Source organism: Crotalus tigris, unplaced genomic scaffold, assembly GCF_016545835.1.
Source record: "Crotalus tigris isolate CLP2741 ecotype Arizona unplaced genomic scaffold, ASM1654583v1 scf7180000018105.1476442, whole genome shotgun sequence".
Classification (NCBI taxonomy): Eukaryota; Metazoa; Chordata; class Lepidosauria; order Squamata; family Viperidae; genus Crotalus; species Crotalus tigris.
This window is the reverse complement of record NW_024096826.1, coordinates 101796-116147: the sequence shown is the minus strand read 5'-3', so window position 1 is coordinate 116147 and position 14352 is coordinate 101796. Positions and strand designations below refer to the sequence as shown.

The 14352-nt window shown below is 35.5% G+C and overlaps 1 protein-coding gene across 5 annotated transcripts in view; it reads left to right on the top strand.

The window, feature by feature from the left end:
* HECW2 (HECT, C2 and WW domain containing E3 ubiquitin protein ligase 2) overlaps positions 1-14352 on the top strand; it is a 155138-nt gene that overhangs the window by 53075 nt on the left and 87711 nt on the right. The window contains exon 1 of one of the 5 annotated variants that reach the window (XM_039347960.1): positions 13456-13755. The exons of the other annotated variants lie outside the window; for them this stretch is intronic. The gene's annotated coding sequence lies outside the window, so the exon portion shown is untranslated. Of the gene's footprint in view, positions 1-13455; positions 13756-14352 lie in introns of those variants that run through there. 5 annotated transcript variants of the gene reach the window in all.

Sequence of the window (14352 nt, the reverse complement as noted above, 5' to 3'; positions counted from 1 at the left end):
GTCCCTGTGATACATAAATGTTCTGTGCTACTGGTTAAATTAGATACAAACAGCCAGCTTATGATAACAAACTTAATACTTAATGCAGTCTAAGTCTTTCACCACAATAATGCAAAGCATGCTGCAGATTCAAAGCTTGCTGCACAGAAATTGGGCACCAATGTTATTTTAGGAAAAGAAACCCAGAAAGGGGAAACAAAATACCATGTTCAGGAAAATCCAAGTTCAAGGTTTCAAGTAATCCAACAACAACAAATGAATGTTGGTTGCCACATAAAACCAGTCACAAAAGCCATCATTTGTGTAACCCTGATTGTCAGCTGGAGTAATTGGCTGAATCACATTTCTTTCCTTCAGATAGGTTGCCTGATTTCCTCTGCTCTTCCTTTTGTAATTTATGATATGTTGTTGGTCTTAGGACCTTACCTAGTTCATAAGTTCTGAATCAGTGATTCAACCGGTACCTATGCATCTCCAGGTGCGTTGTCCTCAGGTAATTATTTTAGTTCAGGCTGAGGCTCAGACTGGTCAAGTCCTTCAGCTTTGAAATCTAATAAGTTGATCCCTAACAATAAGGAATTTTGGGAACATGTTACTGCTTTTTTGCAAAATGCTGGTGGGGTGTGTTTACACAAGATGACTTCTATAGGGACATAGACAGCTTTGTAACATTTGTAAAATGTTAATTTCAGAGGTTTTTTTTTACATAGGAGGTAATCCAGAAATAAATTGCAATAAGTAGGTCACAGTTCAGTGTTTAAGATGAATGCATAAGTTCTAACTGAATTGCAAATATTGTGGCTTAATTATGTATGTATGATTTTTCCATAGATAGAACAAATTGTTTTGAAGTCCATATAACACTAACTTTGCTCATTATATTTTAATATATTTATGATATTTAGTGCTGTTTGAAACAATGGTGAAAAATGAATCTCCTTATTTAGATGTTTGGATTGTGATGTGAATTACTAATGAAAGTGAACTGTGTATATTGATCCCATGTGCAACTGACCAGCTTAATCATTAATGTATAAGATGTTATTAAAGTATAAAATATTTAAGGTTAAAGTGCCTTAGAGGAAAAATACAATGGGAAAACCAATGATGTAGATTTGAGTGCCTGTAGTCTTGTTTGTTTTTTACTGCAATTAAGGAGCTCAGTGTATGGAATGCAAACTAGATGAAATAAACACATTTAACCGGTTCAAATCAAAAGTGATTAAAGCTTGCACTTAAAACAATTAAGTGTGTTTGAATATAGTGAGTGCTATACTGGGTTCTTATGAGACTGTATGCCTATCATGTTTGAAAATATTCCTACAATAAAATATTCTAACATGAAAATCAGAATCATTGATCAGTCATCCAGAAGAGGATGACATGGAGGCATGTATGAGGAATTACAGTTATTATTTCAGCCACCATGTGTTGATCAATCACTAGTGTGAGAATATTTTCAATCTTGATTATTGATTGGTGATGTCTGCATTGTGTAATAGTTTCAGAATTCTGAACTTCTGGGGATTTGGAGACAATTTAGCCTCCCAAAAATCTGGAGAGCCACCAGTATATAGCTGAATTTCTTTGTTCCATGCTTTGGTTTTGGTAAATTTAAATGCAGGGCTGAGGAATTCTGGGAGTTGAAGTCCACGAGTCATAAAAGGGACAAGTTTGAAGACTCCTGGGCTAAGGCAGTGATGGTGAACCTTTTAGAGTGCCCAAACTGCAACCCACTTATTTATCGCCGGGTGCCAGGTGGACATGGCCCACTGAGTGGGTGTGGCTGTGGTGGTCATGGCAGATTGAGTGGGTGTGGTCAAGGTGAGTGTGGTTACCTCAATGTTGCTCATGGGGAGGATGCCTGTGGGGGGTGGGCAGGTTTGGGGGAGATCCAGGGGGTCTCTGGCAGATGGGGCAAGAGACAAGAGGCTTGTCCTGCAGGGTGAGATGAGGCAGGGTGGGGTGCCATTGCCATGGGACAAGGCATGGGTGGCTGCTACCTGACACCATTGGCCCCCGCACACAGAGGCTAGCAAGCACAAGGGGGCTGACAGTGTCCATCAGTAGCCACAGCCTGCGGAACCCTTGACCGGCGCACTCTGAGGCTCTGCAGCCCATTGCCATCAGTTCAAAGAAGCTGCCTCTGAGCTGGATGGCCAGCCGACAGCTGAGGAGGCGATGCAGTGGGTCATGCCTGGGAAAAGGAGAGCATGCGAGGCCAGGAGGGATGGGGAGGGAAACTAGCCGTGCCAGGATGCATCCCGCCATGTGCGACCTCGGTGAGTTAGCAGATGGCTGGTTGAAGAGGGACAGTTGCCATCTCCGGGACATGGCATGTGTGCCCACAGAGAGGGCTCTGAGTGCCGCCTCTGGCACGCGTGCCATAGGTTCGCCACCACTGGGCTAAGGCATTAGATGAGCTCTAATAAGGGTGGGGAGAGTGATCATGATTGGCTTTAGATGTCTTTATTTCTCTCATTTTTTAAATTTTAGAATATTTTGTTGCTTGTTTTTTATTCAGTTTTAGCCACTCAGAGTCCCAACTGTGAGTGGGCAGTTGGGCAGCCCTGTAAATTAATTAGTCAAACAAACAAACAAACAAAAATCCTTGTTCTAGGAGGCCAGACTGGTTGGCTGAAAATAACAAGAGGTCCATTCATTTTTTTTCTGAATTATTATTAGCAAGACTTTCCTTTAATACTTAGGACTTTTCAAGAAAGGCCGATGGGAACCACTGACCTTTTTTTCCATCCATCAGCTTCACTATTGAGTATGCAAGCTTAGTCGAATGCTTGAAGGAGCCCTATACTATTTGTTGTGTGGAAAATTCAGTGTGTGTGTGTGTGTGTGTGTGTGTGTGTGTGTGTGTGTATGTGTGTGTATAATGCCAATATCATTTCCCCCCCATTATATAATCCCCATAAAATTTCAGAACCTTCAACAAAAGTTTGGAAACTGTTGCTATAAGACAGTTTCCAATTGGTCAATTAGTACCACCTGATTTTGTTTTAGTTTTATTATTTTGTTTAATTTTGTTTGTATTATTTTAACTAATATGCTACGGTAATGCTGCATTGTTTATATTCCATCTGTGTTGATTTGTCTGAACATTTCTGCATGCCAGAGAATTCTTTTTGAATCATGGAAATACATAGGCTTTCCCAAATACCTTTGGAGTTAGTTTTCCCACCATTCTATTGTCTCTTCACAAGATGTCTGATAAACATGAACTTCTGTTCACTGGCAATGTCTGGACTAAATCCTAGAAAGTCTTGATCACCCACTGAGCCCTCTGTTTCTTGTTAATGTTTGATGTGCTGTTGGATGTAGTAAAAAGAATCTCACTATAGTTGGTAGATAGCAGTTAGCTTACTACCTAATAGTCATTTTTACACCAAGTCACCTTGTTATTTTTACATAACTGGTAGGATAGCTTTAATGCCTAATTTGCATATGAATCACATGCAGGTAACAATTCCAAGCCTTGATTTAGGATTATTCAATCTGTAATCAAACATTAATTAGGCAAGATAAAATTAATAAGGTTTCTACATAAAATACATAATGCATATACATTTAAAATAACAGTCTGGTTATATACATTTTTACTTTTTATTGGTTTTGTAACATGGAACTATGGAGTATTTTTGTTTCTTACAGATTGAAACTACGAGTAAAACAGTAGTTAAATTCATTGTATTTATAGGAATCCAGGTAAAATTATTATCTGTGTCTGATTTAGGGAATAATGTCTGTAATAAATTCAGGGGGGGGGAGAGGTGGTTTTGCTGTCATGTTAAACTTGGGAAAGTAGGAGTAATGGAGAGAACGAGCATGAGGGGGTTTTGCATATGTATTTTCTACGTGGGGATTTCGGTTTTCGTGCCAGCATGAATTTGGTGGACGTCAGCAAGTGAGAGCAGTCATGCTGATATGATAGATTCACCTGAATTGTTTTGTGCTTATGTTTTTTTTTGTCTAGTAGAAGAATTAAGACCAAGTTCTCCTTCATGACCCCTACCTGCTTTTCCTTCAGGATGTGTGGGGTTATTTCCTCGAACACTTTTTATATATATATATAGCCATGATAGATAACAAAGGAAGTGAGCCTTGAAATAAATCATTTGGTGGCAGACTTCAGATTAGGTTAGGTTAAAGCACAACATATATTTGGACTGATCTCTTGAAACCTTTAGATTTACTTGGACAATTACTGTATTTCAGAAGGTCAAATCACTTAAAAAAAATTCCTATACAGTGCTATACACTCAACTCTAAATAATTCCGTATCCTTCTTGAGATAATGAACCAAGTGGAAAACAACAGCCAAAAAAGAATCCAGAAGGTTAAGAATGAATTGCTGGGTACATTGAATTTAAGATATTTAATTTTTATAATACAGATTAATATAAGTATTTCACTTGATCTCTGGCACTTTTTATTCTTATAATGTATACAATATATAATACAAATTATTAAAGGTTAATAACTTCATAGAATTAGAAGCAAGATACCAATTCTAGTGTATTATTCAAATTCTACTCTAAGGCAAGCCAGAATGGAATTTTAATATTTTGGTAATTCTGGAAACTTGCAAGTTAACATAATATTAGCTTTTAGTAAAGCTACCGTGATTCTTGTTGCATAGAATATGTTTAAACTAATTTATTTTTATTTTATTAAAAACTTCACTTTTTTATTAGCTTTTAGCATAAATTGTGTTTTTCTCACTTTATTGAATTTAAAATATTTTCCTCAGCTCTTAAAATTCAAGAAGAACACCAGAACTTATTAATACATAGCATTATTTTGGCAGGTAAAATATTTGTGCCTTGCTGGGTGTTTAGAAAAAAAATCATGATCTTTGAAGCTGGATTTTGAATATTTAAGATTTTAAAAATAGAAATGAGACTGTATAAGATCCCCCTATAAGTACAAATAACATTTTTTGTTTATTTTTTATCCCAAATAATGTGTTTCAGATCATTGTGTATTATATGAAATGATGTTTTTAAATGAGTAGTAGACTTGTAAGAAAGAAACTTAATAAATTTCTGTTCAGTTACATCATTGTAAATGATATGCTATGTTGACTGTAAAGACCAGTAAAGAGTTAAATGGGCACTTCCTTATTAGGAAGATAATGGTGAAAAGGTTAAGTGTAGAATTGGCAAGGAAAATAGTAAACCTTGTTTGGGGAATAAAATTAACAATTGTATTTTTTCCAGACTTTTTTTTCCAAATTGTTTTCCTTAGAAGATATTTGTTAGGATAGCTGCACTGTGGAATATAGATACATTATAATGTAAAGTTGGAATGAGAAATCCTTGCCAGTCTGGATATGATCAGGCTTTAACTCAGTATGTCTAATGGGCACATACATCATGCTTGGCAGACAGATATAATGGAAATTAGAATTTGATTATACCTAGAGATGCAGTGTTCCCATGTTTGCCAGTTGATAAGCGTAATGTGTAGCCTATGAACTGAACGTGTATTCAACAATATACTCCAACAATCTTTACTGCACTAAAAATCCATAGCAGATTTATAAGTGTTTTTCATCAATCAAATTAATGTGGAAATAAATGCTTAATGCTATGCATTATATCTCTAGACAACATGTTTGGCAGTAAAAAAGGGTTCTTGGCACCATAGGAAAATAATTGAATTGCCAATGAGTAGTAATATTGCTATCTTTAATAAAGTAGAATTCTTTTGGAACTAAGAAGTCCATAGATAACAGTTTTGGATCAAGGTAGGACTGTAGCAACATACCCTACCTGGGAACAATAGAATAGTCTTCACAATCTTTAGTGGGCGCAGAAGGCTTAATCAACATATTAATATATACTCACTCCTAAAATCGTATTATATGTTTCCTGCAATGCCTGTACTATTTGCTAATTTGTAGTTAAGTCAGTTCAGAATGTTACTAAATAATTTTCAAGACCAAAATGGTTTAATTCCAGGATGCCAATGGAGTTATCTTCTCCCTTAGCAATATGACTGTTCCCTAAATGCATTTCACCTAAGATAGACATATGTTGATCAGAAAATGGGACCTTCTTCTTTGTGATTTTAGACTTCTTTAGATTTGTACCTAACTTGTGGAATACTTTGACTTGTCAAGCCAATTTTGCTTTTGTTGATGATGACTGACATTTTATGAAAATATTTTCATGGTATATTTATTTAATCTATTTTAACATAATATTGTAGCTGTAACATATACGCCACTCCAATTCATTGGATACGCAATAGAAAAATGGGATATTAAGTCCTATATCGCAGCCAACTCCCAACAATCCTTTTGGTCTGAAAATATCTGCAGTGTGTAATGAGGGATCTAGGATAGGTCGGCCCAGTTGATTTTAAATTCTTCCCTCACAATGCCTGGCTGCATCTATCACTATTCTTGGGAAGAATATTTTTTCTCAGAGAAATCTTACTTGCAAGGAGATAAATAACAACCTCTTCCCTGTTTTGGGGGAAGGGGGAGATTGTGCTAAAGGTTAGATTTTTTTCAGAATGAGAGCCTTTTTATCAATATGAATTCACATCTTTATTACATATATCAAAGTTAAAGAAAAAGAGGCAAATTGAAAGAAGCAAAAAGGAGAAAAAGAAGAAACTGAGTTGAATAACCATTTCTGAATAGGCAGAATGCGGCCAACCAAAGAATACACAGAGATTGACAGCAAAAAAGGTCATGGTAGCTCAAGTATTTTTCAATAAAAATTCTAATTCAAATCCACTGTAATTTCCACTAGTCCATAGATTGCTGCGTATTTCCCGAATCTTCAAACCAACCTCTGAATTGGGATTTTGCTTATCTCTATCAAGTCGAGCCCCAGGAAAATGTTTTCCTTCTTCTTCTATGAGAGTCAAATACCAAAGGGATGCTGTATTGAATATAATTGAAATATTTAGGGGTTCCTGATTAAATTTCCATTAATTCACAACAAAAAAAATCTGTTTTGGAAAAAAATCAAATGGACAAGTATAGGAAGAGAGATCTCTGACTACACACCTTATTTATTGATTTATTTAATAGATTTCACAACCACCACAATTGTGAAATTCTTGGCAATGTAAAACTAATTATAAACTTAAGCTTAAACATCATGATATATAATATCAATATTATAAAAAATGAAAAGCAATAGTCAGTTGGAGCAATACTATGACAGATTGTGAGGCTTAACAAATATATAGAATTACAAAAGATCATAAGCTGCATAGGAGCCAGCAGTGGACATGGCTGTACAATTTTAGGCTCCAATGATAAAAGTACAATCTATAGTTCACAAGGTACTTATCCTCCCAAAAATCTTAGTAAGTTCAGATTTATGTGGACACATGTAAAGAGTGGAGGGTCATAAAGCTAGAAATTAACACTTACTTAACCCTCTCAGTTTGTCCTTGTATGTTTAGCTTTAAGAAAATATGTCTGAGGAGATATTTAATAGTCTCAATTAATACCCTTAATAAATCCCACAAAACGGTTGCATTATTTGAATTCTCACTATTCAAAGTGATATTTCTCTGGAAAATATGGTAATTGGTTCAGTATGATGAAAATAGCCAATGAAAAATATTAAACATAATTCTTTAGATATATATTAATTAAATATTACAGTACAAAGATAAAAACTTAGGCATTCCAATGGAATGCAAAAATATCTTGTCTTATTTTTGTGTTGCCCTGACCACATTCATGTCAGTCAATTACATCTAATTTTTGCTCTAATACAATAATACCTTTTTTAAAAAAATGTATACTGCTTCTCTCTTATGGAATCTCTCTTTCTGCTAAAGTGCCTGTTTATTACTCAGGTTTTCAGCTTTTTCGTATTGTAGGTATGCTGTCTATGACTTAATAAAGAATGATTTTATTTGGATTTGAAATTGTTAGTCTCTAGGATAACTAGACCTATTTATTCTCTAGGAGAGAATGGAATTCTCCTGAAAGATTATTTCCAAGCAATGATTTAAAGATGGGAAATAGGGGGCAATGTAGAGGAATACTGATTTGAGGAATTTTCCAATAAGGGATATTAGAAAGGAGCAGAAGGTCTCTTTTAAACCTTTCCTTGTCTGCCATGCCTGGGCCTTAAAACTCTGGATAACCACCTGAGACTAACAAAGAGATACAGAACTCTAACCTCTCTGCTGCCATCTAGTGGTCATCCAGGTATGTGTAGTTAGATATGGTAGCCTCTAATTATTGCCTTGCAGGTAGATTTAAAAGCCCCTCAGACTAAAAGTTCCCTATCCTTGAAATATATATAAAAAAATGAAGTTGTCATCAATTAAAAATCCAGATTTAAATTTGGAAATTGAATGCTTTCTCTAGGTCCCTAAGTAATAATAGTAAGAAGGGCATATTTCTCTTTGGGAGGTATAGCACTAGGACTTGGAATATACAAAATAAATTTAGGAATAACAGATACAATAATTATCAGTTCAATAGTTGGGATCTAATCTTAGTATGTACCTACTTCTCTAATCTACATTCAGCACGTTGAAGTTACACATCAACTTTGAAAATGAGTATGGCTGTGGCCATTTTCCTTATTCATTTTCGGTTGACACATAGAAAGGTGGGAGGGGGGATTGCCAGGTGCTTTGCTAGTCAAAATATTCTTTTGTCCCCTGGGAACCAAGATCATCGGCTGCTCCCGAGACTGCTGGCTGGGCGTTTTGTGCGAAGCCCGCCAAGAAGATGTATTGGGGAATGTAGTTCCTTGCATAGCTTTAGAGGTGGGATTTCTTAACTTTGTACTGGGGAATTGTTACGGGGGTCTTCAGATTTGGTTTCACTTTTGACATGCCGATACTTTGTAACTAATAAACATGTTCTTTGAGGAATTTCCAAGCCTCGAAGTTCTGCTTTATTTGTCTCTGTCTGTCGGAACCATGACATTACATTGATCTCTGGCTTGGATCATTGCCATGGCAACACAACCACTTCAAGAATGACAGCTAATATTGGTAGGAAGTTTTTCATGCCAGAATAATTTACGACCGTGGAGGTCAGAGTCTTCCAGGAAGCTTGTTGTCCTAGCTTCATAATAGATATTTTGGCTCTCAGAGACATCTGTGCAATTCCTTTGAATATGTTTTTTTTTTTTTTTTTTACTCAGGGTGATTTATGTGGAGTCACATATAAATTCTAGGGACAAATTTAGAATTACTGTATGGTCTAATCTGATTTCATTTGGTATTTTTCTACTGCATTTTATAACTGAATATATTGATGGAGTATAGCTCAACCTCCTCCTATTAGTTTTGGCCACTACACAAGTAGATTTCATGCTTCTGTTGGTTAGAATTCCTACATTAAAGGAACATTAAATGTGATGCTGCATTGTTAGTATAGTACATTTTTTTAAAACCTGAAAATAAACCCATTAATTTTAGGATAATTTATTTTGAAGTTGTGCTTATGTTTGAATTCAGAGGCAGCCATTATCCTTTAAGTAAAAATGGTGTTCTAAAAGAAGGCATACCTAGTAATGTCTTATTTAAAATAAGTATCTGGCAATAATCCCTAAACAAATTATTTGTCAATTACTTCAGTTCCCAATTTTCAGCAGTCGGTTGAAAGGATAAGGAAACATAATTTTGTTGAAACCATCTCTGCTACTAATATTTGCCTGATGTTTTTTTTAATTTGTGTGTGTGTGTGTGTGTGTATGCTTTTGAGTCATCTTGATTCCTAGCTGTGGCCAGGACAAGTCTCTGCAATTTTCTTGTTCCCCCATTTTCTACTATGTTGCCTTTAATTCTTACATCCAATTATTTGTCTGTCTCTCTTTTTAAATTACATCTCTCAGCTAATCACTGAAAGGAGGCAAGAAGAGAAAGATGAAGGAGGAAGGAATAACACGGCCAACATATTATGTCACAGTGCAGATTGAAAACTGCATAGAGGCAGGAAATAGAATTAACTTGATATAGATTTGCCCTACCTTTTTAGACAGCTAAGAATGATGTGAAATATAAACCCATAGAAATGCTGAGGAAGGTAGGAGGTATAATTACCATGTGGTGTCCAGTTGCAGCATTTTAGTGAATTGATGTAAAGAATGTCATATATTGTCTACCAGCATATTTTAAATTTAAAATGTAATGTTAACCCAGGTATAACCTTTCAAGGAATGCAGCTATTTAGTTGGAAGGAAGAAAAGAATTGTCCTCAAAAATGCCAATGTGTGCCCAGCTTAAACAAAAACATAGATCAGCAGAATACGTTTTGTTATTTCTGAAGTAAATTTGTGAAATAATATTACATCTTAATAGCAATTCTTAACTTTTTCCTTGAAAACCTTGAATACAGGAGATCCCATATGCCTCCTGAGAAGAGATACTCCTTTTGGTTTATCCCCAGATTTTCTGAGAAGAAATTTCTTTGGCTGCATAGAATATCAGAGGAAAAATAACAATAATACCCCCATTCAGCAGGCAAAACAATTAAGGAATAAATTATGGCTTGATGTATGTTACAATTAGACATTTCTCAGTTCAAATAGTAAACAGAAATGATAATAACACAGTAAGTTATCTTTTAATAATATGGTTAAAAATAAGATTATTTCCTCCAGAGCGCTTCCAGCAGAGAGCGTCTAGTATTACCAATACAATGCATTACACAATTTGTGGGTTTTTTGTCAGCACAGTTTAAAAAAAGATGGAAGAAGCAATAGAAAATATATGAGAGTTACAAAAGGGGGGGGGGGACTTTTGATCCATATAGCTTTTTCTGGATGATGGAGGATCAATGCATATTTCATGATACCTAAAATTAATGTTGAAATGCCAAAATGTTAATGCTGTGATCTTATTCCCTATTAATAATTTTCTGGAACCCCAGGAGAGCTCCCTGTATCTTTGGGAGAATGTGTTCTAGAGGCAGGAGCTATGACAGGAAATGCACAGATCCCCCCAGATGGCAACATTTAATAGAAGGGACCTGGAGCATGCCCAAATCTGTATTTTTTCAAAATTTTTAAAAATAAATCCTGGTTATGGACATCTGTATTAGCCTCCCCCCCCCGTCTACTGCAATTAAAAACTTTTATTGCTTGCCAAAGAGTGGCTTCATTCTATCACTCTCCCAATATACAAGAAATGTGTTAGCAAAAATCCTGACAACCTACTGCTTAGTTTATAATCAATAATTAGCAAAAACTCAGTGCCCAATTTCTGTACTATTAATTTTTAGATTGGATGTATTCAGAGAATACAAGCAGGTTTTAGATCAGGATATCCCACCATTGATCAACATACAGTTTTATTCCTTTTACATTTAATACTTTAGCCCTTCCGGGAGCACTCTTTATGTTACCCTTATTGATTTAAGCCATTTATTATCTCACTGTGTAGAGACAGTGGAGGAAATTAGTCATAATATCCATTGATCATTGCTTTCTCAGGTTGATCATTTTGTTACATCAAAACTCTGCCATGCAGATTAGAGCCAATTTTAACAGTGTCCTCACCATTCCCATCTTCAAACAGAATAGGGACTATATTCCAGTCCCGTGATAGTTTAATTTTTATTTAAATGACATTATTGTGGTCCTTTCTAAGCCAAAATTTCTCCTTCCCACACTCATCTATAGTCCTATTTTGATTCTTTCATATGTGGATGATGCAGTCATTTTATCTGTAAGCCAGATGCCTAGAATTTTTTTTACTTCCATTTGCATATATTGGAAATCATAGACAAAGATATCAGTTTCTGGAATAGAGCAGAGGTTGAGTCAATAACACATATACCACACACGGTATCTGGCACTCATAAACCTAAGTGTCACAAAAGTTAGCTATCTGATCAAGAAATTATGATGTTCCTTCTACGAGATCTAGCTTGGAAAGAAGCTGTAAAGTTTCTAGCAATAGCTAACATTTGAAGAATCCAATTGATACCCTTTTCTCATTATTATTTTTTTCATATATTTTTTTGCACCTTTAAATTTTATACTTGTGTTTTATTGGTCTGTGACTGTTCAATTTCAAAGACACTTGATCTGAGTTTTGATAGCAATCTGTAGCATGTTGACTGGGGAATTCTGGGGGTTAAAGTCCACATATCTTAAAATTGTTTAGGTTGAGAAACACTGCTCTAGCCTGTTCTTTTCTTGTTATATTAAAAACTTATAAAATGCTAGGCTTGTTATCCCTTGTTAGCATCTTGTTATAGCCACCACAATCAAAAAGAATCTTGGCTTAACATAGGAAGTGAACTAATTAAAACATCCGCAATAACAGAGATAAAACCAGAAGTGAAACCATACAAGATAAAAATAAGTGAGGATAAAGATAAAAAATAGCAACATTAAAATAGGGGAAGACTGTCTGGAACAGCTCAGTCTTCAAAAGTTTCTGAATGACTAAGAGCCAGCCTGAACTTTATAGAGAGGCACTACTACAGAGCAGCACCTCCTTGTCTTAGCCCCATCCCACTACCAAACCTCCGAAAAGTGTGCGACTTGTGGCAGTTACTCCCTGGTAGATTTAATTGGACAAAATGATGATTTTTGCCAACTGGTCCACAGCCATTGATCTCCCAGTTGGTCTACAGCAGCAGCTCCCAACCTTTTTCTATACCCCGCACCCCTAGAATGCTTCTGATATATTCTTGCACCCCTTACAAAAGTTCGCAATAACGGCAACGAATTATGCATATACACTATATTTTTGAAAAGCCATGTTTTTGCACCCCCGGAATATCGTCTCGCACCCCCAGTTGGGAACCCGTGGTCTTCCTGATGGTTTGGGGAAACAGAAAATTCAAGCTCTTTGCTTTCTTCTTTAAAATAGTTCCAGTGAAATTACTTTGATGGAACATTTGAGTATTTTAGGGATCTTAATGATCACCAGATGTTTCAGATATTACAGATTCATTTCTTTTTCTACTGTAACCAAAATGGATATCTTTGAAACATAAAATGTGTATAGCTCATAATGACTCTTATCTTGACAGGATTTTACTCCAGTTAGGCAGTGTCAGTGAGAAACTATGTATAGGCCAAGATCTTGCTAAAATAGAGACATTCTATTTGCTAATCTGTTTACATGTCTGCACACTAAAACTGTTGAGAAATTTACCAGCCGGCAAAATCAGAATTACATTACTTCTCTAGTATCAAAGCAGTGAGGCAATAAATATAAAAGATTGATGGTTCATTTGTTGCTTTCTCTGACTAATGCAGTTATCATTTACAATTGTTTTTTAAAAATCCTGTTTATTAATTCTCCCAAACTCTTCCATGGAAAACAGTAAAGGAAGGAAGTTGAGGGAGACTGGAGACTTTGTATCCTGTGTCCTTCAAATGGGAGTGGCTACAAATAAACTAATCTGAAGGACAAAATACTTCATCTGTGTTTTAGAGCACAAAAAGCAGTTAGTTCAGTAGTTATAATTGCTACCAAAAGCAACAACAGTTCTTTGGTATTCCAAAAAACCTCTTTAAGAACTCTAAATCTAACAGTCAAAGGAAGATGACAAATGCAAAAGTACGTCTCCAGTGAACTCATCATGAAACCAGTGATGGTTCAACACAGTACCAAGTTTCCTTTTTCAAGAAGTCAGCTGTATTTAAAATGGAGAAAAGAACTGTCATACGGATAACAGAAACCATAAAGAAAAGACTCCCTTGCTAGGTCATCTCCAGATAATTAACCTGACATGAATTGAACCAAGGTGTTGGCGCACAATACCCCCAGCACAGGATAAATCAGGTAAGGCAGAAAAAGAACAGAGAAGAATGCTGTTGAAAGAAACTTAACAGCATAGTTCTAGGCATGCCCATTCAGAAGTCTTTTTTTAGTTTCTGGAACTTGTTTACAGCTAAAGATAAAGTACCGTAGAGAAGATTTGAAAGGAAAATAGTGCCTCTGTGTATGTATTCATAGTCTTTTCCTATGACTACCCAATAGCTGTGGAAGACAACCACTCAGAAAACAAAATTCAACTGCTTTAAGGCATTGTGCATATCCTCATGTACTCTGTACTCGCCCTTTGATCTTAAAAGTTATGAAACTATTCACTTAAAATGGGTTTTCCTTAGAAAGCATAGGAAAAATGTATGTAGAGGAATTTTTTTAAATGAAAGGGTGACATGATATCATAATAGCTGGACTTCCAATAAGAACCTGATAATTCAATAATGCTAATTATATTTTTAAATGATTAGAATCACATTTGTGACATCATTTTAGCAACATGTTCAGTAGTAGTTACTAGACAGATTGTTAATATTGCATTCTGTAAACTACAAGATGTGCTGAATTGTAACAAATGGATTTTGAGAATCATTTAAAGAAAAAATGCTCTGC